This window comes from Octopus bimaculoides, chromosome 4, assembly GCF_046866305.1.
Source record: "Octopus bimaculoides isolate indiv1 chromosome 4, ASM4686630v1, whole genome shotgun sequence".
Taxonomy (NCBI): Eukaryota; Metazoa; Mollusca; class Cephalopoda; order Octopoda; family Octopodidae; genus Octopus; species Octopus bimaculoides.
Window position 1 is genome coordinate 5,643,888 of NC_142931.1, and position 5,820 is coordinate 5,649,707.

Consider the following 5,820-nt stretch of genomic DNA (forward strand, 5'->3'; position numbering starts at 1 on the left):
GTGTGTGTATGTGTGTGTGTGTGTGTGTGTGTGTGTGTGTGTGTGTGTGTGTGTGTGTCCTTCCCCGTGACCGGTGTTCGGCCAAGCTTGACCTTTCTTTCTTGGTTCGATTAACATCCGTGCAACATTTATACTCCTTCCCACGCTTGTCATCTCTTATGTCCCTGCCGTAAGGCTTCACTTCCACACACACCAGCTTAATTTAATTCGTCCTTAGTCGTAAGACACTTGTTGTTAATGTCCTGTTGTTTGTATTTTTATTTGTGTACCATTTCTCCGTTTTTTACCGTCCTTGTTTTCGTACACATTCGCTGCTTTCTTCCAAAGAATCTAATGCTCTTAGCTTAGATTTTCGTTGGGGTTGGCCAAATTGGAGCAGTCTCGAGTATAACCAGCGGAAACTGCAAAGATAATCTGGAACGCGACTGACGAAAAAAAATTCCGAATGACCCATCCACGTTTTTTCTTGCCCCTTTTTGCATCATCTAACTGTCTGGATGTCTTGTTGTCACCTGTTGTGTTCTTGTCCCATTTTTTATATTTATATATATATATATATATATATATATATATATATATATATATATATATATATATATATATATATATATACCGCTGGTTATAATGCTCTTTCCATCATTTTAGCTTTCGAATAATGCCACCCCCGCTGTCTAGGCCAGCATGCCAACATTCCCCCGAATCGGAAGGCTGGTCCGTCGCAGGGTCACACATTTACAGTTCAGTGTAAATATATACATATAAATATGAAGTGAAGTGTTTGACCCAAGAGCGCAACACGCACCTCGGGTCGGGAATTGAACACACGATGTAGTCATTCTAAGTGCAACACACTGACCACAAGGGCACGCGCCTCCACACACACGCACATGTATGTATGTATATATATGTATATATATATATTTGTCGCTGTACGTGTATTTTACTGAGAAAGAAGCAGTTTTGAAACAGAACTCATAAAATCCATAGTATATACCGATATCCATAAACATACTTACGTCATAACATAAAAACACGCAGAAATACTCAAATATAAGTTAAGCTAAAATATAAATCAATTCGTTGCTTTGTTATATGTTGGTTTCATATTGGATACAAGAAGCATATCCTACGTCATTATCTCAAACACTGCAATATTATGCGCAATTCACGTATTATTGAAGCATAAACACACGCACACAAAATTAATTTAGAAGTGAAATATACTGCGTGTCTTATATATAAGGTATATTGTAAATTGGTTTTACGTTTACAATATCAACGCAATGCAAAAGATGACGTATATACTATGGAAGCATATAAGTGCAGACTGTGGTAGGTCCAACTTACGAAATGACTTTTATAATATTTGCTGTATGACGTTAAATATACAGTTTCGGCAGAGTTGGTAGCGCAGAAGTACTTAGAATATTACCAACATGTCACGGAAAATCATACACCATTACGCTGTATACTTTCATTAGGTTAAGTGAGTTTATACAGACTCGGTCAGGGCCAATACAGGCAGAAACCTATCAAAGTGTTTATGTATGTATATATATATATATATATATATATATATATATATATATACTTTTTACTCTTTTACTCGTTACAGTCATTTGACAGCGGGTATGCTGGAGCATCGCCTTTAGTCGTGCAAATCAACCCCAGAACTTATTCTTTGTAAGCTTAGTACTTATTCTATCGGTGTCTGTTGCCGAACCGCTAAGTTACGGGGACGAAAACACTCCAGGATCAGTTGTCAAGCGATGTTGGGGGGACAAGCACAGACACACAAACATATATCCACACACATTATATATATATATATATATATATATATATATATACACACATACATATACAGATATATACACACATACAAATATATACATATATGTATATACATGTGTATATACATACATGTACACACACACACACACACGCACACACACACACGCACACACACACACGCACACACACACACACACACACACACACACACACACACACACACACACACACACACACAGACACACACACACACACACACACACACATGTATATATTAATAGTTATCGCCAAGCTAACATGACATTCTTGGAAAATAGGAAGAATGCTGCTGTTGATTAGCTACAAGAAGCCATTGCCTCTAGCTAGCTATATAACACATAAACCTGTGTCCATTACAACCTTCGAACTGGAGAGATCAGCAGCTTCCCCTTGCTGGTTCAACATCCACAGACTAGTTTCGAGGTATTTTCCCCTTTTCAATGTGGAGTAGCCGAACCCAGCAGGCGTCGCTGCTGACCGTCTGTTCGAATGTTTATTTACCTATATTCAGTGGAATACATCCACTTGTTTTCAATAATAGAAATATTAATATTTCTAAATCTCTCTAATGGAGACTACGGCAGCAGTACTGGATATTAATAGTTATCGCGAATCTAACATGGCAGTCCAGGAAAATTGGATGAATTCTGCCGTTGATTAGCCCCAAGAGGACATCGACTTTCTCTAGCTATGTGACACACATACTGGTGTCCATTACAACCATCGAGATTTAGAAATATTAATATTTCTATTTTTGAAAACAAGTGGACGTGTTTCTCGTATCTAAAAGAATTGAGAAGAGCGACGTGTCGTAGTTTAAATAAATGGTTGATCCTATATTTATAGCTGGAGAATTGTGTAATGTGTTGAGGACGATGCATTTATAAATTACATTAGATCTTCTACAATGGGTTTGTCAAGGGCAGATGGTCCCAGGACGGCAGTTACAAGTGGACTTATTTTGGGGATTATTTTCAGGAATGGAGGAGATAATACTGTCAGAGGAGAGGTTAGAGATGGGGAGGGGGTAGGAAGGTCTAAGTTGTTATTATTATTATTATTATTACTATCGTTGTTATTAATTATTCTATCATTAACTGTGGTGGAAGTTGTGGTAGTATTCTGGTAGTGCTAGTAGGATAGGTTGCATTATGGCTGTGGTCTAACGTATGGGGTTCAATGCTGGATCTGTGTGTTATTTCTTTACTACCCACAAGGGGCTACACACAGAGGGGACAAACAAGGACAGACAAACACGGATTAAGTCGATTATATCGACCCCAGTGCGTAACCGGTACTTATTTAATCGACCCCGAAAGGATGAAAGGCAAAGTCGACCTCGGCGGAATTTGAACTTAGAACGTAGCAGCAGACGAAATACGGCTAAGCATTTCGCCCGGTGTGCTAACGTTGCTGCCAGCTGGCCGCCTTAGCTGGAGCTGTGTTTGCCTCGGACGCTTGTACATTCTGAGTTGTTAGAGTGTGAGTTTTGATAGTAGAGAGAAAGCTTTTGTTTATTAGAGGCTGCTATGATAACCACGGTGTTGGGTGGGGTGGAATAGGATAGATTCAGGGTAGAATTATTAAAGATAGAGTAATACGTGCGTGTGTGTGTGCGTGGATGATTCCCGACGACACGGTTCCGGGTTCCGCACAGAAGCACACAGATATGTTGGAAATAGAAAAAAATGAAACAAAATTATCATAGATTACGAAGATGAATTTAACAAGGATATCTATATATATATATTCAAATTTTTTTCTCCGTGTTTTTCTCCTTGTCTCCGTATTCTTTCTGTTGAAGAGCGTAGCTCGAAACGTCAAAGACTTTCCGTATTCCCGAGCGTCATACTAATATATACTTTTGTTATTTACACCACCTGTCCTCGTCTGTTGTTATTATTTTGTATATTCTCCCATATATATATGTATGTATGTATGTATATATATATATATATATATATATATATATATATATATATATATACACACACACACAAACTCGAAAGTTTCTTACCAAAGTCTATCTGCATAAATCAAAACCAGCCATGGATTACTGAGAGGAACTTACCAAGGATATAAATAGAAACTTCAAAATTTATTACCGAAGTCGACCTGCATAAATCTAAGCCAGTAAATTTAAAACTATTTTCAAAAATACTTTCTCATATATTTTTCTAATTTTAAAACAACATTCGATATATTATATAAAAAACTTTATCTCCTCTATCTCTGACGAGTGGAAGTATTGTCTATCAATGTGTATCAACAATGTATTCCATTATAATGACAATACTTTCCTGAAACGATCGTAAGATGCATTAATTAACAAATTTTTAAGCTGTCATGTTTCATATATTTATATATATTTTTAATAGAATACTATTTTAGACATATATATTTTCGTGAGAAATTTTTTTGATATTCAATTTCATGCTATTATTTCAAAATACAGTATATATAATCGCTCGTATTAATGTCTAAATACTTTAAAGTATTAATATTTTTGATATTTTATACAGAGAGCACTCATCATAAATTCAGTGTATGATATTCTAAAAGAATATATTTAATTAATAATACATATATATAAAACTGAAATATCAAATCATAGAAATACTATACAATGGAAGTTAACTGCAATCATATAAAGTTATTTTGTGATTAGATACATACATCCTTTCGACAAGTAAAATTGGAGCAAGTAAAATTGGAGCAAGTAAAATTGGAGCAGGTAAAAATTCAAGCTACATAGGTTTCGTAGCCACCATATCCTCTGACGTAATAATTACTCAACGAGGAGTACTCAGCTGGCTACTTTTCAGGTCGAAGATACCTTAAATCTATGAAGGTTGCAAAAATCTTTTAAGCTTCACGAACTTCGATATCGGAAAAGCCTACAACCTTCGATACCAATAGATTATTAGTGTACCTGAAAGCTGTTCTTTATACTTACCAGGGTGAGCTCGAAGCTTATAAACTTCCTACACTTATATCTTTGGATGTTATGAATATATAAGGACATGCGTAAGCTCGCAAGGAATGAAGCCAGTATGCTCCGATGGTTGTGTAATGTTAGTGTGTATACTTGACAGAGTGTAAGCACCTTGAGAGAAAAGTTGGACCTAAGAAGCATCAGTTTTGGTGTGCAAGAGAGACGATGCGCTGGTATTGTCATGTGGCAAGAATGGATGAGGATAGCTGTGTGAAAAAGTTTCACGCCCTAGCGGTTAATGGAACCTGTGGAAGAGGTAGACCCAGGAAGACCTGGGATGAGGTGGTGAAGCACGACCTTCGAACATTAGGCCTCACCGAAGCAATGACTAGTGACCGAAACCTTTGGAGATATGCTATGCGTGAGAAGACCTGGCAAGACCAAGTGAGACCATACCCGTGGCCTTTACCAGTGGTGTAGCCAGCCCACTTACGCGTACCTTTCCTTCATTGGACATAAAACTCTGCTTGCGAAGATCTGTTGGGGCAAGTGAAAGTGAAATTGAACCAAATTCGATGACTGGCACCCGTGCCACTGGAGTGCTAACAGCACCATCCGAGCGGGGTCACAGCAAGAGCAGTTTTCTAGCTTCCGTGCCGATGGCACGTAAAAAGCTCCATTTGAGCCTGATCATTACAAGCGTCGCCTTACTGGCACTTGTGCCGGTGACACGTGAACAAAACATTCGAGCGAGGTCGTTGCCAGTGCCGCTGGACTGATTCCTGTACTGGTGGCACGTAAAAAACACCATTTGAGCGTGGCCGTTGCCAGTACCGCCAGATTGGCCTTCATGCCGGTGGCACGTAAAAGCACTCACTACACTCTCGGAGTGGTTGGCGTTAGGAAGGGCTTTCAGCTGTAGAAGCTCTGCCAAATCAGATTGGAGCCTGGTGCAGTCATCTGCTGCGCCAGTCTTCAGTCAAAACGTCCAACCCATTCTAGCATGGAAAGCGGACGTTAAATGATGATGATTATGTGTATATATATATATA